This window comes from Nerophis ophidion, linkage group LG04 (genome assembly GCF_033978795.1).
Source record: "Nerophis ophidion isolate RoL-2023_Sa linkage group LG04, RoL_Noph_v1.0, whole genome shotgun sequence".
NCBI classification, from domain to species: Eukaryota; Metazoa; Chordata; class Actinopteri; order Syngnathiformes; family Syngnathidae; genus Nerophis; species Nerophis ophidion.
This window is the reverse complement of record NC_084614.1, coordinates 23532625-23556614: the sequence shown is the minus strand read 5'-3', so window position 1 is coordinate 23556614 and position 23990 is coordinate 23532625. Positions and strand designations below refer to the sequence as shown.

General features: G+C 37.7%; 1 long non-coding RNA gene across 1 annotated transcript; it reads right to left on the bottom strand.

Annotated features, from left to right (window-relative positions):
- Window positions 1–8923: 8923 nt before the first annotated feature.
- Window positions 8924–21477, bottom strand: LOC133551134 (uncharacterized). The gene is made up of 4 exons (XR_009806428.1): window positions 21224–21477; window positions 20279–20320; window positions 18597–18788; window positions 8924–9976 (listed from the first exon to the last, which is right to left on the bottom strand). It is a non-coding gene; the product is annotated as an uncharacterized LOC133551134 (long non-coding RNA).
- Window positions 21478–23990: the final 2513 nt, after the last annotated feature.

Here is a 23990-nt window from a genome sequence, read left to right as displayed (position 1 = left end):
ATTACGAAGGTCCTGAGTTCAATCCCGGGCTCGGGATCTTTCTGTGTGGAGTTTGCATGTTCTCCCCGTGACTGCGTGGGTTCCCTCCGGGTACTCCGGCTTCCTCCCACCTCCAAAAACATTGCACCTGGGGATAGGTTGATTGGCAACACTAAATTGGCCCTAGTGTGTGAATGTGAGTGTGAATGTTGTCTGTCTATTTGTGTTTGTGTTTTGTAATAATATTGATAATTAATTAATATGCATTAAACTGTTATATTTAAAACAGGATATATTATTTCATGCAATCACACCACCTTTTGAAGTTTTGGCAGATGCATATACATTTATGAGATAAAAATGCCCCAAGGCAGTGAGAGCGGATGTCTCTCAATCAGCAGGGCGTTGCAGGTGTCTTCACCACTTGACCAGGAAATGACTTTCACTGGGCTCAAAGGTCAATAAACTTCTGCCTTTATAAGGCCGTGGAAGAGTGTCACACAGGGCAACCGCTCTCTTCTGATCACACCGCCACCTCACACACTAACACAAAAATGGTTCAATTATGTGTGATGAATTAGGGAGGAAGTGACCTTTGTCCATATGCCCCCAAAGGTCGCATGTTGAATTTCTGTCCCCAAACAAGACCTCGATGGGTTCTGTTAGTATTTCCTTTTTATCCTAAAGAAAATATTAAGTTAATAGTGTCTGCTGTAGCATTTAGCAATATTTACCAATACTGTATGTTGAGATTTTAGTAACATATAATATTAATTTTGACCATATTTTTTCACAATAACAGCTATAGACACAACTTTTTTCATTACCTCATCACTGAGACGCAGGCTTTGCTCTTGAACTTGAACCCGTTTCCCTCATTCCACCAAATTTTACAGCACCCAGGAACCCCGCCATCTCCTCCCCCTGTCCTCACTCCTAGTGCCATGTCTTTCTTTGTAGAGCTGTCTTCCTTGACTTTCTGCATCTCCAGTCTGGTCCTTCGCGCCCTGGTCGCCCACCCTCCTCCCGCCGCGCAGCCATTCTTCACTGATGTGGGTTGTTGAGATGGTTGTTGGGCTGGGGGGCCCCTAGGGGCTCGCATTGCAGAATGCTAAACAGGACCTTCCCACGATTTTCCCTCTTAGACGTCCGCTTTTGTTGTTTTGATTCCATTACAATCAGACAGTTCCCGAGACTTTTTTTCTCCGCACGTCTGGAAGCTAGTCTGCAACTCTTAACTGGCCCCTCCCCAGCCAACCTACCTGTCATATGGTCCCACCCACATTCATCAGGACTCATGATCTCATTCATAGGTCAAAAATGCTATAAGATACAAGAGGTTGCCGGTTGAAATGGCAATAACAATGTCTTCATTTAGTTATATTTCCATGGCAACCAAACCCTTTGGTAATGTGAACTACATATTAGTCAGTTTTTATTTTACATTTCTATACATAACTTTTCTTAAAACAGCAAATAATTAATGTTGTGTTTCATTATGGTCAAGTCCCATTTTCGTTGTGCAGCCACTTAGGCAAAGTTGACAGGGCTTAAGCATAACTGCACCATTGTCAAATCTGATATTGGAAGGAAACCAAATTGACTAAAACAAAAGCTGAATGCTGAATTTGAGTACTCCCCTCAATTTATCACTTTTAAAATTATTATCTAAGCTAAAAGTGCGTTATAAAAATACTTTTCAAACATAGTTCCTTTTTGGAACATTGTATTTTTTAAGTGTTTTTACTGTGAAGTATTTGTTTCTATTCATGAAATTGACTGTAATGTTATTAAAATTATTTACTTTTGTTTTTTTGCGTTTTTTTAACATAAACTGTTACAACTACAGCTTATCCTCACATGTTTCTTAAGTTTATGATCACCAGAAATTCTTTCATCTCAAGAAGAGGCACTCAAACATTTGATTTTAAATCTTTAAGTTATCATGACATCATGAAGGTAAATTTTCATTACTCCTGGACATGAAGTCACCTCTGACCCGCCCCTAGCTGGACGAGCTGCTCCTTTGTCGCTGTTAACTGTTTCCAGACTAAACCGCGATAAGAAAACTTCCGTGAAATAGGAATTCTTATTCATGGATAATTTTCCTTGTTGGAGTTAGGGATGTAAAAATATGAAAATTTCGCAGGGCGGTTATTGTTATCAAAATAACCACGGTTGTCTTTTTTTTGCGGTATTGTTGAATGTGCTCAAAAATTACTTATACACTCACTGAAATCTTTTAAAAAGCCCATTATTTTGCATGTTTCGTGTTTCTTATGCTTCCCAAATTTCCCCTTGGGGAATAATAAAGTATTTCTGATTCTGATTCTTGTATGAGTGTTCTGGTGTCCAACTCTGTTCAAAGGTTCTTCAACGCACCATAAAAAACACCTCTGTATCAAATGGTGCGTTCCATTTTTCCTCGCTTGCCTTGTCTAAATTTTAAACAACTTAATAATTAATATGCACTCTTTTTGCAACATTTGAAGAGATAACCCAAACACTATTGCTAGCAGTGTGGAACGTGCGGTATATACTACCATATTTTTCGGATGATAAGCCGCTCCGGATTATATGTCGCACCGACCGAAAATGCATGATAAAGAAGGAAAAAAACATATACGTCGCACTGGAGTATTAGTTGCATTTTTGGGGGAAATGTATTTGATAAAATCCAACACCAAGAATAGACATTTGAAAGGCAATTTAAAATAAATAAAGAATAATGAACAACAGGCTGAATAAGTGTACGTTATATGACGCATAAATAACCAACTGAGAACGTGCCTGGTATGTTAACATAACATATTATGGTAAGAGTCATTCAAATAACTATAACATATAGAACATAATACGATAGAGCTAGTGCTTGTCAGGGGTATCACCGTTTCCAAAGTTATGATACTCCCGTATACTAAAGTAATGTCCGATCATTACCTTATAAAATTCGAGGTTCAGACTCATGTTCGGCAAGCTAATAATAATAATAATAACTGCTATAGCAGCCGCAACATTAATGCTGCCACAACGACAACCCTTGCTGGCCTACTGCCCTCACTAACAACTTTAACAACGTCCTGCGCGAAACCATTGATAGTATAGCACTTCTGAAGTTAAAAAAGGCTCCAAAAAGGCGTACCCCATGGTTCACAGAAGAAACTCGAGCTCAGAAATTATCATGTAGAAAGCAGGAACGCAAATGGCGCACGACTAAACTTGAGGTGCACCATCAAGAATGGAGTGATAGTTTAATAACTTATAAAGGCATGCTTACCTTAGCTAAAGCTAAATATTACTCAAATCTCATCCACCTTAATAAAAACAATCCTAAATTTTTGTTTAGTACGACAGCATCGCTAACCCAACAAGGGACCCCTTCCAGTAGCTCCACCCACTCAGCAGATGACTTTATGACATTTTTTAATAAGAAAATTGAAGTCATTAGAAAGGAGATTAAAGACAATGCGTCCCAGCTACAACTGGGTTCTATTAACACAGATACGACTGTATATACAGCGGATACTGCCTTCCAAAATAGTTTCTCTCATTTTGATGAAATAACATTAGAAGAATTGTTACAGTGTGTAAATGGAATAAAACAAACAACATGTTTACTTGACCCACTTCCTGGGAAACTTATCAAGGAGCTCTTTGTATTTTTAAGTCCATCCATCCATCCATTTCCTACCGCTTATTCCCTTTTGGGGTCGCGGGGGGCGCTGGCGCCTATCTCAGCTACAATCGGGCAGGAGGCGGGGTACACCCTGGACAAGTCGCCACCTCATCGCAAGGCCAACACAGATAGACAGACAACATTAGGTCCATAAGTGCTAAATATAATGAACTTATCACTTTCCTCTGGCACTGTTCCCCTAGCATTCAAAAAAGTGGTTATTCATCTTCTCCTTAAAAGACCTAACCTCGATCCTGACCTCATGGTAAACTACAAACTGGTGTCTCACCTTCCCTTTATTTGAAAAATCCTCGAAAAAATTGTTGCAGAGCAGCTAAATGAACACTTGGCATCTAACAATCTATGTGAAACCTTTCAATCCGGTTTCAGGTCAAATCACTCTACGGAGACAGCCCTCGCAATAATGACTAATGATCTATTCTGATGCGTCATCTATATTGCTGCTCCTCGATCTTAGCGCTGCTTTCGATACCGTCGATCATAATATTTTATTAGAGCGTATCAAAACACGAATTGGTATGTCAGACTTAGCCCTGTCTTGGTTTAACTCTTATCTTACTGACAGGATGCAGTGCGTTTCCCATAACAATGTGACCTCGGACTATGTTAAGGTAATGTGTGGAGTTCCCCAGGGTTCGGTCCTTGGCCCTGCATTCTTCAGCATATACATGATGCCGCTAAGTGACATCATACACAAATACGGTATTAGCTTTCACTGTTATGCTGATGACACCCAACTCTACATGCCCTTAAAGCTGACCAACACGCCGAATTTTAGTCAGCTGGAGTCGTGTCTTAATGAAATTAAACAATGGATGTCCGCTAACTTTTTGCAACTCAACGCCAAAAAAATGGAAATGCTGATTATCGGTCCTGCTAGACACCGACCTTTATTTAATAATACAACTTTAACATTTGACAACCAAACAATTAAACAAGGCGACTCGGTAAAGAATCTGGGTATTATCTTCGACCCAACTCTCTCCTTTGAGTAACACATTAAAAGCGTTACTAAATTGGCCTTTTATCATGTCCGTAATATCGCTAAAATTCGCTCCATTTTGTCTACTAACGACGCTGAGATCATTATCCATGCGTTTGTCATGTCTCGCCTCGATTACTGTAACGTATTATTTTAGGGTCTCCCCAAGTCTAGCATTAAAAGATTACAGTTGGTACAAAATGCGGCTACTAGACTTTTGACAAGAACAAGAAAGTTTGATCATTTTACGCCTATACTGGCTCACCTGCACTGGCTTCCTGTGCACTTAAGATGTGACTTTAAGGTTTTACTACTTACGTACAAAATACTACACGGTCTAGCTCCAGCCTATCTTGCCGATTGCATTGTACCATATGTCCCGGCAAGAAATCTGCGTTCAAAGGACTCCGGCTTATTAGTGATTCCCAGAGTCCCAAAAAAAGTCTGCGGGCTATAGAGTGTTTTCCGTTCGGGCTCCAGTACTCTGGAATGCCCTCCCGGTAACAGTTTGAGATGCTACCTCAGTAGAAGCATTTAAGTCTCACCTTAAAACTAATTTGTATACTCTGGCCTTTAAATAGACTCCCTTTTTAGACCAGTTGATCTGCTGTTTCTTTTCTTTTTCTCCTCTGTCCCACTCTCCCTTGTGGAGGGGGTCCGGTCCGGTGGCCATGGATGAAGTACTGGCTGTCCAGAGTCGGGACCCAGGATGGACCGCTCGTCCAGAGTCGGGACCCAGGATGGACCGCTCGCCTGTGTATCGGCTGGGGACATCTCTGTGCTGCTGATCCGCCTCCGCTTGGGATGGTTTCCTGTTGGCTCCACTATGGACGGGACTCTCGGTACTGTGTTGGATCCACTTTGGACTGGACTTTCACGGTTGTGTTGGATCCAATATGGATTGAACTTTCACAGTATCATGTTAGACCCGCTCGACATCCATTACTTTCGGTCCCCTAGAGGTGGGGGGTTGCCCACATACGTGGTCCTCTCCAAGGTTTCTTATAGTCATCATTGTCACCGACGTCCCACTGGGTGTGAGTATTCCTTGCCCTTTGTGGACTCTACCGAGGATGTCGTTGTGGTTTGTGCAGCCCTTTGAGACACTAGTGATTTAGGGCTATATAATAATCAGTGATTGATTGATTGAGAACATGCTATACGTTTACCAAACAATCTGTCACTCCTAATCGATAAATCCGATGAAATCTTCTTCCTCAATGTCGCTTCTAAACAACTCTGCCAACTCCAAAGGTATGCACCTTTTCCTTTTGTCGTTTTTTGCTACATATTTCACTACGTCCAGCTTGTAATCTGCAGTACATAATTTCCTTTTCAGTGCCATTTTTGTTCAGCCCTTCTCAGTTTTTTTAAAATACCGCCAATGATGAAATGATCCATTTTAATAGCTACGAAAGTAGCATATAGCATATAGCAGTTAGCATTCCATGACCCACAATGCACTTCTGCCATTATCCCTCCTCCGCCGAATTCTTATTGGTTGACGTGTGTGTGACGATTGCTGACATTTTCTTCATCTCTTCCGTGAAGCAGATAAATAATATTATTTGATATTTTACGGTAGTGTGTTAATAATTTCACACATAAGTCGCTCCGAAGTATATGTCGCACCCCCGGCCAAACTATGAAAAAAACTGCGACTTATAGTCTGAAAAATACGGTACATTAAATGATGTAGTTTACACTACAGACAAACGTCTCCCTACACTACTATTCTTATTTTGTATATTCCGGAGAAAAGCCATCTCTACAGTAGACATTTAATGTTGGTCTTTTTTATTTTGTCAGAGTTAGAGGAGCGCTTGTCAAAGATCATCTCTGTGACAATCTGTTGCAAAAATGTGAGTTCCTCACAAGTTTTTAAAACTAAATTTGCAGGCCATCCGTTGAATAGCCCACATGATGAAAAAGAGAGGACCTAAGATGGAACCTTAAGGAACACTAACAGTATAACTAAAGAAGTTGAGAAAAATAACTACTGACTGCATCTGGGGATAGGCCCCTCCCACCTCCAAAAACATGCACCTGGGGATAGGCCCTTCCCACCTCCAAAGACATGCACCTGGGGATAGGCCCCTCCCAACTCCAAAGACATGCACCTGGGGATAGGCCCTTCCCACCTCCAAAGACATGCACCTGGGGATAGGCCCCTCCCACCTCCAAAGACATGCACCTGGGGATAGGCCCCTCCCACCTCCAAAGACATGCACCTTGGGATAGGTTGATTGGCAACACTAAATGGGTCCTAGTGTGTGATTTTGAGTGTGAATGTTGTCTGTCTATCTGTGTTGGCCCTGTGATGAGGTGGCGACTTGTCCAGGGTGTACACCGCCTTCCGCCCGATTGTAGCTGAAATAGGCACCAGCGCCCCCCGCGACCCCAAAGGGAATAAGCGGTAGAAAATGGATGGATGGATGGATGCATCTGAAGAAAACAAGCTACAGCAATACCTTGCTTGTATTAGTCACATTACGAAAAATAACTGCCAAAAAGGAGGACTTAAAGGGATGCCTTGAGGAACGCCTCAGGTATGTCAATCAAAGTTTAGACTCTAGTGTCCTATGTCTGTTAGCAATTTTAAAATGTTTGTTTACCAAGTTTTGAACTGAGCTCGGGGGTCGTTAAGGTGTCATTTTCGGGACGGATTTTGCCCCCGGGCATCTAGGTAGATAGCCTTGCCCTATAGTCCCCCATACACTCTTTTTACTCAAAATAATGGACATTAAAAAATGCAATCTACTGTACATATACTGTACTGTATACATTTAAGACATAAATAAGACATACTGTACAGTAATATAGATTCACACACGCACACAGTTTTTAAACACACCAATTCACCTGTGAACTTATTGCAACTTGTTACAGTGATGATCAGTGTTATGCTTGCAAACACTTAATTCAGACCAAAAAAATGTCAAATGTGCATATTTTTGAATAATAGGCTTGCTATAGGAAAACGTGAAACAGCGTGGAACCGTGATATGATTTTCTAATATATTGGGAAACACTGCAAAAGAGTGCAGCCACTGAATTCTGAGCACAAAGTGGCAAGGGACAACTGAATACAATCTTCATGGAGGAAAACTTTGTAACCCCCTCCCCACTCCAACAGGCTGCACTACCCATTCCAAAATACATATCTGACAACTATCCATCTGCCTATTACAGACATGTGAGCTGTATATTTGATAATTTTGTTCTTCTTGATTTAAGACACTAACCTAACATGATGTTGCTGTTCAAATGTAAGTGTATGTTAGCATTGTAGCTCACATAGCTATGCTAGTGTTGCTAATGTTTGTGTCCTTCTGCGCCCCGTCTGAATGGGACGTTGTTTGTTATATATAAGATATATTGCGTTGGTGCAGAGTTACAGTTTACATCCTCCTGAGCAACATTCCCTCTAAGGTACGCGGCTGTGCAATTGCACACTGTTCACGTGTCCTCTGCGCACGGCAAATATAGGCTGTGCACAAAATCGAATAAAAAGATAAGCGCATAAGAGTGTGCACGTCTGCCGTCGCTCACATGGGCGCCACTGAATGCTCAAGGAGTTTTGGCATTTGCTCATAGATATGAAAAATTGGTGGGAAAATTGCTCCTGAGAACCATTTTTTGTGTCTTTTGGAGATACACTACCGCTGTCAGAGATGTGAACAAACAACTAATTAGCATTAAGGCTGCAAATACAAAAAATTGTCTTCTTAAACCACTTCAAACTAAATTTCAGCATCAGAGCTTTATTTTGGACAACGCACTTCCTGTACAAAGTTCTATAGACCGTAATGATTAATCATTCATCAACGCACGTTTTGAGGCTTCACATCCGTCACATATAGCCTGGCCTCTCTTCCTTGATTAAACGGGCACATATGTAAAACAATTATATCACAGCAGCAACTGGAACTAATGGCCTGTACGCCTACTTAAGGAACAGCTGTAGCATTGTCTTTACCCCATGCAGACGCATCCAGATGTGACTATGGGTCACCTCTGGAATTGTGCAGAGCGTGTAGACATTGATCAGCCAATGTGGACACAAAGATGGGAGACGCTCCCTGCAGACGGCTGTTCCCGTCGGAGCACAACATTCAATTCATAAAAAGCAACATAACGCGAGCCAAACGGGAAACGAGCCAAAATGGCTTAGACATATGCGGCAGTACAGTATTTAACGTGACATTGCTTTAGATATACCTTTTCTGTGATGAAAATAATTTCAGGCACATTATTGTCTCGCTGTAAACAGGTTTTTATTGATCATATCAACAATCTAATTTGCATAGAACAAAGAGAGCATGAAAAATGGACTTGAGTGCAATCAGCTATAGATGTACATGTCAATATAAGTCAGGAATGTCCAAACTCTTCCCATATTTTGTACTAAAATAACCTCTTAGCTTAAATTAGACAAATCAGTGTAATATATATACACTACACAAACTTGTGTCATTTTTAAAATAATCAAAGACCAATAAAAGAACTTACCAAAATTTGTCACACTGGGGACATCCCTAGTGAATTGTCAAATAAATATTTCAAACATGAAAATGATATAAAGTACATGCTTGCCAACAGTTACAATGCATAAAACCATTGCAGAAGTGTTCCTGTACTGCTGCGTCACTTTCCTCACACCGGCAGCAAGCCATTTAGTGTGCAAACTCAACAATATTTTTTATGTGCAAAAGCCCATTTGCATAGATTTTAAAACAATAGTGTGCATATGTAAGACAACAATAAACATCATCATTTGACATTACAAAGCAGTGCATCCTGCATGCAGTTTGTCAAATACAAGAACAAATACACTGCATATAAATCGGTAAGTTATGATGCATTGAGAAAAAGCATCAGATGCATTCTAGTCACACAGATTGTCATTGACATTTGATTGTGCACATAAAACATTTTTACACAAATGTATATTTGTATAAAATTAAATGCATATAAATATTATTATTACACAATTAAAATGTATATACAAATGTAAATGTTAGGCTTTCACTCCAACCTAAAATAGAACATAATAGTAAAAAAAAATTGTATTTTTTTCTCATCTATGAAAAAACATTTGACACATTCCATAAAACTGAGAAGCATCACAGTTATTGTTATCAACTTGTCAGGTAATGAAGACGTGACGAATCCTTTTAACCTTCACTCGAAATCCACTTGTCGTTTATCATCTGCTATGCGGATCAGCCATCCCAACCACGGATCAGTCCACTGTGCTGTGAGAGTTCAGGAGAACGTCCCGTCACGCGCATGCGCGTAATGTGGCCAAACGCTTTCTAAGGAGGAAACAAATGTGGGGGGTAAAAAACGTGCAAAAACATGTACACTACATTCTGAAAGTATTCACAGCACTTGTTGTGTTACAGTCTTATTCCAAAATAAATCCATTAATTTTTGTTCTCAAAATTCTACAGACAATTCCCCTAGTGACAATGTTTTCTTTTTATTTTACAAATGTATTAAAAAAGACAAATCAAGTATTCACAGCTTTTTTATTCTCGATACTTTGTTAAAGTTAAAAGTTTAAGTGCCATTGATTGTCTCACACACACACTAGGTGTGGTGAAATTATCCTCTCTATTTGACCCATCCCCACAGTGGAGCAGTGAGCAGCAGCCGTGGCCGCAACCAGAAATCATTTGGTAATTTAACCCCCAATTCAAACCCTTGATGCTGAGTGCCAAGCAGGTAGGTTGATGGTTGTTGATGCACCTTTTAGAAATAATTACAGCCTCAAGTCTTTTTGAATACGATGCCACAAGCTGGGCACACCTATCTTTGGGCAGTTTCGCCCACTCCTTTTTGCAGCACCTCTTAAGCCATCAGCTTGGATGGTAAGTGATGGTTTTCATCCAGGATGTTTCTGTACATTGCTGCTGCATTCATCTGAATCTAGACAGGGAGGTGACGAATAATTACTCAGATCTACAGCATTCCTCTGTGAAGAGAGTAAAACATTCTAGAAGGACAACCATCTCTACAGCAATCCACAAAGCAAGCCTGTATGTACAGTGGCCAGATAGAGGCCATTTTTTTGTTAAAAGTTTGCCAAAATGGACCTGAAAGACTCTCAATCCATGTGAAACACAATTCTCTTGTTTGAGCCGTCATGTTTAAAGGAAATCAAGCACAGCTCATCACCAAGCCAATACCATCCCTACATTGAAGCATAGTGGTGGCAGCATCATGCTTTGGGAATGTTTTTCAGCGGCTGGAACTGGGAGAATAGTCAGGATAGAGGGAAAGATGAATGCAGCAATGCACAGAGACGTCCTGGATGAAAACCAATGCTTCTCATCCAATCTAATGGAGCTTGAAAGGTGCTGCAAAAATGAATGAGCAAAGTAGAAACTGCCTAAAGATATGTGTGCCAAGTTGTGGCATCGTATTTAAAAATACTGTAGGCTGTAATTGCTGCCAAAGGTGTAAAAAAAACAAAAACATTTGCAAATCATCACAAGTTATTGCTGTAGAATTTTGAAGACAAAAATGTAATTATTTCATTTTGGAATACGACTGTAAAATAACAAGGAAAAGGTGAAGCGCTGTGAATACTTTCCAAATGCACTGTATATACAGACTTCAGCCTAAAACAGAAACAGAAAATGTGTACTTAATAATAGTGAGTATTGAGGATGGGCGAATCAATCCAAATATCAATATCAATACCAAGGGTAGTATCAGTATTAGATCGATAATAGGATGATGCTAGCTATCAAGTATTTTTATTAACCAAGTAATCTTTTGATTGGTTTGTTGGATTAATCAAGTAATCGGATAAAACACACTTTATAGTTCAATGCGTATTTTAGGGAAAATATTTGAAATAGACAACAATTTTCCTGCTTGGTATAAAGTTAGGGAAAATATTTGAAATAGACAACAATTTTCCTGCTTGGTATAAAGTTTTTTCCCAATTAATTCACATCATCAACATTAAAATTGCTCCTTTAAAATGTATGCGTTCATAAAAAAAATATAAATGGAAAAAAACAGATCCCACCCCTGCGCCACTGCTCTCATGTGCGGAAACTGTCATTTTATTTTTAAAGTCATAAAGTTTTTTTGTACTTTAAACTTAATTTTGCTGAAATATTTGTGTGTAATAAAAAGAAATACTTGTATTCATTTGGACATATTGTTAGTGTATTCTCTTATTGTATTTAGATATTAAAATATTTTGCTGTATCTGAATGTAATCATGATCAACAATTTAAAGGCAAAATTATCTTAAACGAAAGGTATATCTTTTTCATTAATGTATTTATCTGGTACCAGATCAATATCATCGTTTGCAGTATCATCCACCTCTAGTGAGTATGTTAAAGTATAGTATAGTGTTTGCAAGCCTCACAGTGTATGTGTGTTACCCACAGATGGCATGCATAGGATCTGAGGCAACCAACCTCCCCCAAGCACAAAATACGACTGCCTCATCCTCATCCCTCCATCATTGTCTTCACGACCAAAGCGTGTTTTCTCCCACGCTTTTATTTCCTCCCCATCCCGTCTGCAACCGCAGAGGCAAGAAGAGGGAAGGGCTATAAGCCCTGATTGGGTCGCCGTGGCAACCGCGCATTGGCATCGTCCTGATTGGAGTATGCAGGGGCTAATTATGCAGAAGAGAGAAAACAAAGTGGGCCATATTGAAATGCAGAGCGTTGCATGGCTTGGGAGGGATTACCATAAGAGGAAAGACCCCTCAGCACTATACGTTTATAAGTCCTCTGTGACTTATCATACTACATTCAGAATATTACTTTTGCTGATGGAATTTTCATTGTACAAAAACAAGGAAGAAATGCTTACTGCTAATGCTAATGTTCACTGAGTGCTAATTGTGTGTGCGCATGCGTGTGTGTTTATTAGGCGGGATGCTTGGACTGTGAGAACGGACTCAGTGTGGTAGGGGTTTGTGTATGTATGCCTTGGATGGGGGACAGAAGGGGGGGTTATGTTGACAATGGCCGCCATTGTTTACCAATCTCCCTCGTCCATTAATCAGGACCATCCAGCTCTAATTGGCGTTTTGGTTAAGCCGGTCTCCAGACCCCTGCTCCCTCCACTGGCCTAAATAATGGCGTTACGCCACAAGTGCCGCCGCTCATCGGGGAGGACAATGTGTCGCTTGTCTGTGAACCCCCCCCAATCCCCCCACCCCAAAATAAACCTCACACAGAAGCACAAAGAAGGCCTCTCACTATTGAGATCTCACTGTAGCATGCCGCCTCGTCTTGTCTATCTAAGCCCCCCGCAAAGCCTTCCTCCTCCTCTTCTTTACTTGGAAGGTTCCTTTCCTGAACGTTCCCGTGTGCTCGCTAGTTCATTTGAGGATGGTCGGCGATACGCTAAACCACCAAACTTATTGTATTCTTTTAAAAACTAGATGACACGACCGCAGTTGAACACATCTTAAGTCATCTCCATGGCAACACATCATCTCCTGTGAGTCGCCACAAAGTCGCTAATTACGGGGCTTAGCAGTAATCAGGTAGCTTGTAGGTATGTTTTCAAATATTGGAAGTAATAGCCGTCACCAATGAACTTGATGTAGAAAATCGTGCACTTGGCTTGAGCGCTGCCAAAAAAACAGACAGTCCGCCGCAGTGCAGGCGTCGCGCCAAAACCACAGCTGCCCTCCGAAATGGCAGACGCCCAAAAGCCGTCGGCGCTCGCTATATAAATATATATATATATATATATATATCATCCCCGCCGCCTCGTCTCTCGCGGGTTTGTGGGCTGCAATTAACACAGCGGCGGTAATTAAAACCTGTTTTAAAGGCATTCAGTGTAACGATTGCGGGGCCGGGGTGCAAAGGTGGCCATGATTCTCTCCTGCTGCCATTTTGTGCCAGTCTTGCTAAGATGGTGGCAGCGCTGTGACTTCCATGCGTGGGAGAGGACAAACTGAGGAGGGAGGGGCGGAGGAAGAGGAGGATTATGGGATTGAGGAGGGGGAGTCGACTCGGCGCATTGCTGAGGCATTCGCGAGATACAACAAAAGTTATTTTTGTTTGCACATTGTCGACCCGCGCCTAATCATTTTGTGTATTAAAAATAGCATGCATGATTTACATGCGCGTGCTATACCGCGCACACATTAACAAACACCATGCATGAGCGCGCGCGCACACACACAGACAACACAGACGGTTCTCATGGTATGGTGTGCCCCCCTCAGCATGCAAATGACATTCATTATGCAAATGCATACAAATGAGGCCCAACCATCTGAGAATGAAAGCTGGTAAATAAATGAGAAGAATGACAATATAGGTGAATAAAGGCAAAACCCCAAAAGAAGTATGTGTAGTTACAGATGGGAAAAGTATGACGTCACTTTAAGGAAGGCGCCACACTCGTATGATTCCCCCTTATAATGTTTGGAAATTAACTTTTTTCAGGCCACTTTTAAAATATGACTAATAGAAACTTTAAAAAATTGTTTCATGTGACAAAAAATAGTATGGTTAAAATGCCATATTGGAACTACTTTGTGAACATTTTCTCTGACCCCCTTTTATATATTTTTCTTGAAGGAACTATCCTGAAGGAATCAATAAAATACTATCTATCTATCTATCTATCTATCTATCTATCTATCTATCTATCTATCTATCTATCTATCTATCTATCTATCTATCTATCTATCTATCTATCTATCTATCTATCTATCTATCTATCTATCTATCTATCTATCTATCTATCTATCTATCTATCTATCTATCTATCTATCTATCTATCTATCTATCTATCTATCTGTCCATCCATCTATCTATCTATCGACAATAACCACATCCACCAACAATAGCTCTGAACTGGACTTTGCATTTCTGCACTTTTCCATCTCCATGTATGTTACAATGTTACAAGGTTGTTAATTGTTCATCTGTTGAATGTTTATGCTGGGTTATCTATGGAGATTTTGGGGTTCAGGAAAATGTGGCACTTTACATCAAACTACCCAGTGTTTAACATATTTTTGTTCTGTGTAACAACAATTAATTGAATTTAATTGAAATCTGTACTACTGGCCTTCAGTTTTTCATTTCTTTCCACCAGATGGCAATACATTTTCCTATTCAAAGCATGCAAAGCATGCAGTATAATTTAATACCGGTTTACTGTTTTCTGCAAGGCTGCCTTCCCACTTAACAAAAAGTGAGGGTCTCTATTGATGTTTAAAATGGTGTGTAGGCCTAGCTATATACAAAAATGTGCAGCAGGTTTTATGAAGCTGACAGTTTTGTCTCGAGGCCCTTGAGCATGAGTTTTCAAAATAATAATGCCTGAAATAATGTAGTTTTAAAAAAATGATTAAATTGTTAAAAGTGGATCATTTTATAGCAGTTTTTGGGAATCTGACATTTTGGTCTTGTGGTCCTCGAGTGCAAGTTTTGAAAATAATATTATCCAAATCCGTTAAGTTTAGGATCAATTAAATTGTTCGAAAATTGATTAATTTTACAACAGTTTTTTGGAAGCAAACGTTTTTTTTGTCTCGAGGCACTTGAGTATGAGTTTCAAAAATAATAATACCTAAATCAATTGAGTAGTTTTTAAAAGATTGATTCAAAAGTGGATTATTTTTACAGTTGTTTTTGGGAAGTGGAAATTTTGTCTGGTGATTCTCAAGTGTGAGTTTTAAGAATACAAATGCCTAAATCAGTTAAGTATAAGATCAATTAAATTGTTTAAAAATAAATTATTTCTACAGCAGTTTTTGGGAAGCAGACTTTTTTTGTCTCAAGGCCCTTGAGTATGAGTTTTAACAATAATAATACCTAAATCAATTAAGTAGTTTTTAAAAGTTTGATTCAAAAATTGATTATTTTTACAATTGTTTTTGGCAAGCGAACATTTTGTCTGGTGAAAGTCAAGTGTGAGTTTTAAACATATTAATACTTAAATCAATTATGAGATTAATTGAATTATTTAGAAGTAGATTATTTATGCAGCAGTTTTTGGGAAGCGGACATTTTTTGTCTGGTGATCCTCGAGTGTGAATATTTATACCTGAATGAGTTAAGTATAAGATCAATTAAATGGTTTAAAAGTGGTTAATTTTTACAGCAGTGGACATATTTTGTCCTGAGATCCTTGAGTGTGAGTTTTAACAATAATAATACCTGAATCAATCAAGTAGTTTTTAAAAGCTCGATTATATTGTTGAAAGTGGATTATTATCGGCAGTTTTGGGGAAATTGAAATTTCTTTTCTTCAGGTCCTCGAATGAATGTTTTAAAAATAGTAATACCTGAATCAATCAAGTAGTTCTTGAAAGATTGAACAAACTGTCAAATGTGGATTATTTTTACAGTATGCGGTGTTTTTTGCAACATTATTTGTCTTGAAGTCTTTGACTTTGAGTTCTACAAATATTAATTACATAATTGTTAAAATATGTATTTAGATTGTTGAAAGTACATTGTTTTTACAGCAGTTTTTGGGAAGTGGACTGAGGTCAAATGTGTGAGTAAATTTCATAGACCTTATAAAGGTTGGAATCTTATGAACCGAGTTAGCTTATTTAGTGTTACACACATTACACAAACAGTTTATAAACACTGAGTAAGGGTTACCCAAGTGGTACAAAGATTGCATTTTGAAGAGCATTTTGCTAGACACACACTTCTTACAAGTGAACACTTGACACCAATGAGTCCCTAAGTGTGTGAACAAGTACAGAGGACCACCGTAGAATTAGTAGGGGAGATGTGAATCCAAACAATGGTAACATGCTGTTATTTTCCATTTAACTTCACCAGTTTTAAACTATTTTTTTATTCAAAATCGCTTATTTTTCACATTTGCTGTTCAAATACTGAGAATAACTTGGGGTGAGTCACAGCCAGCTGAGCCTCCCGTGGATTGCGCAATAACTCGGCTAACTGCTGTGTGCTGTGCAGTGCGACCGTATTGCTATATGAATTATATTATACATTTCCACAGTTTAGTTAGCTGAGGTATATAATGTACAGTGTATTTTTTCAACAAATGTATGTGTGTAATGTATTTCTTGTACTGGGCAATCATAAAACTGTTGCGAAACACGTACAATGTGAGGCTCCTGTTCTCCGGCCTCCTGGTGGTAGAGGGCGTTAGTGATCCCAGAGATCATTCTTGCACGACTCGGCTAGGCCAAAGCCGGTATGTTTTAAAGTTGTCGTTTACCTGCATATCGTAATAACAACCGTCCAACATTTTACAATTAATTGTAAACTTATAGGTGCCGACCATCAGGGCCCAGTTGCGACGAAAGAGTGTGTCGATGTTGAGATATTACGCCGAGTTGGTAAGTGAATTTGTTTGCTAATAGTAGCTACTAGTCCTACCCATGTATTTTATATGGGCGGTTAGCATCAAGTTTTAATCCCGTTTCCTCCAATGTTTCTGATCCGATTGAATTTATATTTATGTCAAGTCTTTATTTTGCGTACTTAAATATGGTGACTGAGTATTGTGGCGTTTTAAGGCCATCTGCATTTTTTTATGCTACAGTAAAGACAATGAATGAACACTAACGCTGGAGCGCAGTTACACCTGTCATAGTGACAACACTGTGTACTGTCGTGTTTGTTATTTTCTACATACATGTGATTATTTAATATTGTTAATGTTAGCAGTATTATCGCTAATAATGATAATAAGTGTAATTTATTTATACTATACTATACTAGCTAAAGTACCTGCTACATTAAGTTAAAGTACCAATGATTGTCACACACACACTAGGTGTGGTGAAATTTGTCCTCTGCATTTGACCCATCCCCTTTTTCACCCCCTAGGAGGTGAAGGGAGCAGTGAGCAGCAGCGGCCGAGAATCATTTTTGGGGATTTAACCCCAATTCCAACCTTTGATGCTGAGTGCCAAGCAGGGAAGAATGCTGGTATGAGCTTTTAAACATAACCCGTTAACTGCTGCCAATCAAGTGGTGAATAATATACTCTATAGGGCTCATATGTTTATAAATCTTACTGTGATGAAGTCAGTGCCTCACCAGCCATGAACCTCACTGCTCATCACTGGTGTGTATATATATATATGTATATATGTATATATATATATGTATATGTGTGTATATACATGTGTATGTGTATGTATGTGTGTATGTATATATATATATATATATATATATATATATATATATATATATATATATATATATATATATATATATATATATATATATATATATATATATATATATCCTATCCCAGCTGCATTTTAGATATAAAATATCATTGAAGTTTTTAATAAACCCTTATGGCCAATATTTTTCCACTGAGGACCATATACAGAAGTTTTTTTTAAAATATAAATATTATTTTCCATTTTGTAAAGAGTAAAACAGTTTTACAAACACAGTATGTAAAGGCATGTACATTTCGGCCTTTTTTTAAATTGTGCCATGCTGATCTTTTTTTTCCACCTTTTTTGCTATTTTCAATATGCAGTGGGCCAATTTAAAAAAAAAAAAAAAAAAAGGCAGAGGGGCAACAAATGGCCCCCGTGCCGAACATTGGACTTTTTTTTCTTTGAGCCAATATAATTTTGCAGTTGCAACAAGTCTCTATAAAATAAGAATAAAAGCGAGCCTCTTTCTACATAAAATATATACAATGTGCAGCAATTCCCAGGAGATTGTCAATATTAAAATGATAATATTATAATTTTTTTCTATTTTACTCTTTATATGTAGGACTAGCTTGCAGCATTCTGAATGCCAAAAGTGTGTTTTTCTGTGCATGTGTGCATGCAGGATTACGTCTTAGTGTTTTACTTTTTGGAAGGTGTTTTTATATTGTTAAAAACATATAAGATGTATAGCAGCAGTTAACATATCACCCTTAAGGTGCACCCCCCTCTTTGTCCAAACACGTACATATTACCTTTTTTTCCTCATGCAGCATCCTCTTTAAAGAATTTCCTTCAGTGGTGCAGTCACGTAATGGGATTCTTGTTACTTTCGGTTATCTAGCTTTATGAAGAATGTATGCCACTCATACAGCTAGATAACCAAAGATAACAGACAACCCCTTAGGCCTGAACACACACAAATGTGCACAGTGACACACACACACCTGTGAGGAGAAAGTGCTTTGATTAGAGAACATCGAACTGATATGGCTCATAAATGAAGCAAATAGTGCACCTACAATACATTTTCCAAGCTATTAAATGTGTTTAATATGGAAGCTGAAAACGAAAACAAAGCTTTAGCGGCTAGGAGAAAAGAGTCAGGATTTTTTATGAGGGATTTCATTGCTTAAAAGGGAAAAAGAAGGAAGCAACTGTACTGTAAGAGGAGTGTGTTTTATTTTATGTACATTATTTTACTGGATGCTTTATAAAAAGTGTAATGCAACCCTTTGGTCGCAAGCCAGCATCACATTTATCCTGATGTAAAATATTTATACGTTAAAATATTGTATCCACATCTAGAGCTTTAAGAGTTGTTAACTCAACCAAGAACAATTATGATAAACATCTTGGAGTAAATAATGATCATTTATGTATTTAATATGTGTTTACTTACTCGTGGTATATTTATGTATCTATTATTTATTTATTCACAGTTCTGTTGAAGACAGAGAACAAAGAAATTTGATAAAACTGATATGATGTAAGAAGAGGTTGGAATAAATAAGCTCTGCTTCTCCCTACTCCTTTTTGGACGTGCTGTAATGAAACAACTGGAAATATGTGATGCATTATATTGTAATTGTATTGTATATGCATGTTCGAAAAAAAAACTGGAACCTGAACTGAACATTTGGAGCATTTTAGTGCACTTTCTTTTTCTTTTTTTTTTCTTTTTTCTAATTTCAACACCCCCTAAATTGGTAAGCTTGAGAAAAATGTTATTAAAAAAAACTAATGTCACGTTTTCTATAAATTCACGATTTTATAATTAGAAAGGGGAAAATACTAGATAAGATGGAGGTGTGACGTCACTACCTGCGTGTGGGAAAGAAGGTGTGATTACTAATTAACACTCACACAGGCGCGCGCAAACACGTGGCCACATACTTTAAACAATATAAAACAAAAAGCTATAGTGTTATTTGATTTTGGATGCTTTTTTTTTTTTTTACTTAACACACATTATGCAGACATTTGAACATAAAATAGTTTTAAGTAATGGCACTGCAATTTAAATATAGATGTGTTTCATATTTGGAGTGTTTGAATTGCATTTTCTCATAAACGACCATTTAATCTGATTATAGTGTCTTACTCTGAGAGCTCATTTTCACAGCTCTTTGGTGAATTAATTAGACCACCGAATATGACTAAAATATTAATTAATTACCAGAGCGTTTTTATGGGGGGGATTTGTGGTCGACTCTTATTAAAATCGTAATGAGCCTGCATGCACGTGATGCATTTATATTACCAAAGCCATATTGAATCAATGCATGCAGTAGTAAAAAAATAAAAATAAAAGTTTATCAGGGGAATAGAAAAGTGTACCAACAAAATGGGGATTTTCAAGAACAATCAATTAATTAATTGCATTTATACTGACTTCATTGCCTTGATTGTTATTACTATGATGAAATTATCTTACCTGCAGGTTGAGTTCTTGCATGTTGCTACACTTGAAGTGAACCTATATCACATAGACGTAAAACATTATTAGATGGAGAACACTCAGAGAACCCTCACATCCGGGAATGTTCATATTGAGAGGCATCAATTCGGCACCTTCAATGGATAAATTAATTAAAGTCGGTATTGGCATGCATAAAACGTACTTTTTACACCTTTTTAATATATTTCTGCTTAATCAAAAAAAAACTTCCCCCAGTTGTGCAGTATAAATGTATCATATTACAAAACAAGAGGGCTTCAGTTTCTGCTGCATGCAGGCCTTATGTAATGTAATGTAATATAATGCAGCATCACCTCGACTTGATCCACATAAAATGCTGCGTGTTTAATAATCTATCCTTTTTGTATGCTTTTTTTTTACTGTTTTTGTTCTCAATTAAAAGTGTCATTTAGTGCTAATAAACTATTCTAAAAGACAGCCATGTTAGTGTGCATGTGATACGTGCACGGTGCAAATCACCTGCAAAATTGAGTACGTTATTGTTTTTACACTTACACCTTTTATCTTTCGTTATTTGCTGCATTTTAATGTTAGATAAGCATTCATCTTATTTCTGCACTTTAAATTATATAAAAGTGTTAATTATAGTTGCACCTTTTCAGTTTGGGCAACACACACACACACACACACAAGTAACTTTTAATACTCAGAGTACATTTTACAGCAGTGACTTAGACGTCGTGTACTTGAACATTTGAGCAAAGTACTTTCACTGCAGTGCAATAATATCAGAAAAGTGAATGTGTGCTTCCCGTTTATTTTTCATGTCATAAACAGGCATTATGCAGGCATGAATTGAGGTTAGAATGTGGATTTATTAGAGGGCAAGTCGGCCTTCCATGCGTAAAAATACGCTTCTTTGAGCCTCCTTAAAACACAGAAAAGAAGGAAATATCTTACTGTCTTGTCGTGCATGATGGAGCACCCCGGTGCATGCAGGCATCCCCCAGATGTGCGCGTCTATGAGTGGCGCACTGAGCTTTTTTTTTTATGCCGCGCATGTGGCGACGTCCGCGCACCGGATCTTGTCCATTTTTATTGTCTCCAAATCACATCCATCAGGACCGCGTACGCGCTCGTCCGGTCTCCCCTCCTCTCAAGGGAGGCCAGGAGCGTCCTGCACCCCCGCACAGCGACTACATGTCCCCCAATCTTGTCTGCCTCCGAGTGCATGAGCACCTCGTTTGTCCAAAATCATATATGCTGTCTGAGGCCACGCCCACTACTCCCATCCTCCTCCTCCTCTGTAATCTTTCATATTATGCAGGAAAATATCCCATTCCTTCAAGTGCACTTATAACCTCCTGTAGAGGCACATGTTGCATTTTTGTTTGCATGAAATCAAAATGCCATGCATTTTAAACCAGAAAATGTGTTTTTTTATTCAACAGTAATGTGTGCCTAACTATTTTTCTTAATGCATCATCTTCTATACTATAAAAGATGATGCATTAAGAAAATGTTTTTAATTCAAGTACCCCATAATCAGGGCAAAGCATTTTTGGTTGAAAAAAAAAAGAGATAAAGAAGTAAAATACAGCACTATGTCATCAGTTTCTGATTCATGAAAATTGTATAACAGCGCAAAATATTGGTAATTTGTAGTGGTCTTTCTTGAACTATTTGGAAAAAAATATATAATAATAACTAAAAACTTGTTGAAAAATAAAAACAAGTCATTCAATTATAAATACAGATTTCTACACATAGAATTAATCATCAAATTAATGTGCCCTCTTTGGGGATTGCAATACAGATCCATCTGGATTCATGAACTTAATTATAAAGATTTCTTCACAAAAAAAAGAAATCTTTAACATCAATATTGATGGAACATGTCCACAAAAAATGCCATACATTTTAAACCAGAAAATGTGTTGTTTTTTTTATTCAACAGTAATGTGTGCCTAACTATTTTTGTTCATGGATCATCTTCTATAGCAGTGGTTCTCAGCCTTTTTTCAGTGATGTACCCCCTGTGAACATTTTTTTAATTCAAGTACCCCCTAATCAGGGCAAAGCATTTTTGGTTGAAAAAAAGATATAAAGAAGTAAAATACAGCACTATGTCATCAGTTTCTGATTTATGAAAATTGCTAGTGCAAAATATTGTTACTTTGTAGTGGTCTTTCTTGAACTATTTGGAAAAAAAGATGTAAAAATAATTAAAAACTTGTTGAAAAATAACAAGTCATTCAATTATAAATAAAGATTTCTACACATAGAATTAATCATCAACTTAAAGTGTCCTCTTTGGGGATTGCAATACAGATCCATCTGGATTCATGAACTTAATTATAAAGATTTCTTCACACAAAAAAAGAAATCTTTAACATCAATATTGATGGAACATGTCCACAAAAAATGCCATACATCTTAAACCAGAAAATGTGTTGTTTTTTTATTCAACAATAATGTGTGCCTAACTATTTTTGTTCATGGATCATCTTCTATAGCAGTGGTTCTCAGTCTTTTTTCAGTGATGTACCCCCTGTGAACATTTTTTTAATTCAAGTACCCCCTAATCAGAGAAAAGCATTTTTGGTTGAAAAAAAGATATAAATAAGTAAAATACAGCACTATGTCATCAGTTTCTGATTTATGAAAATTGCTAGTGCAAAATATTGTTAATTTGTAGTGGTCTTTCTTGAACTATTTGGAAAAAAATATATAAAAATAACTAAAAACTTGTTGAAAAATAAAAAGTTATTCAATTATAAACAAAGATTTGTACACATAGAAGTAATCATCAACTTAAAGTGCCCTCTTTGGGGATTGTAATAGAGATCCATCTGGATTCATGAACTTAATTCTAAACATTTCTTCACAAAAAAAAAAATATTTAGCATCACTATTGATTGAACATGTCCACAAAAATGCCATACATTTTAAACCAGAAAATGTGTTGTTTTTATTCAACAGTAATGTGTGCCTAACTATTTTTCTTCATGCATCATCTTCTACAACAGTGGTTCTCAACCTTTTTTCAGTGATGTACCCCCTGTGAACATTTTTTTAATTCAAGTACCCCCTAATCAGAGCAAAGCATTTTTGGTTGAAAAAAAGAGATAAAGAAGTAAAATACAGCACTATGTCATCAGTTTCTGATTTATGAAAATTGTATAACAGTGCAAAATATTGCTAATTTGTAGTGGTCTTTTTTGGAACTATTTGGAAAAAATTATATAAAAATAACTAAAAACTTGTTGAAAAATAAAAAGTTATTCAATTATAAATAAAGATTTCTACACATAGAAGTAATCATCAACTTAAAGTGCCCTCTTTGGGGATTGTAATAGAGATCCATCTGGATTCATGAACTTAATTCTAAACATTTCTTCACAAAAAAAAAAAATCTTTAACATCAATATTGATGGAACATGTCCACAAAAAATCTAGCTGTCAACACTGAATATTGTATTGTAATATTGTGTGAATGTGAGTGTGAATGTTGTCTGTCTATCTGTGTTGGCCCTGCGATGAGGTGGCGACTTGTCCAGGGTGTACCCCGCCTTCCGCCCGATTGTAGCTGAGATAAGCACCAGCGCCCCCCATTACCCCAAAAGGGAATAAGCGGTAGAAAATAGATGGATGGATGGATGTATTTCGTTTCACAGTTTATGAACTTACATTCATATTTTGTTGAAGTATTATTCAATAAATATAT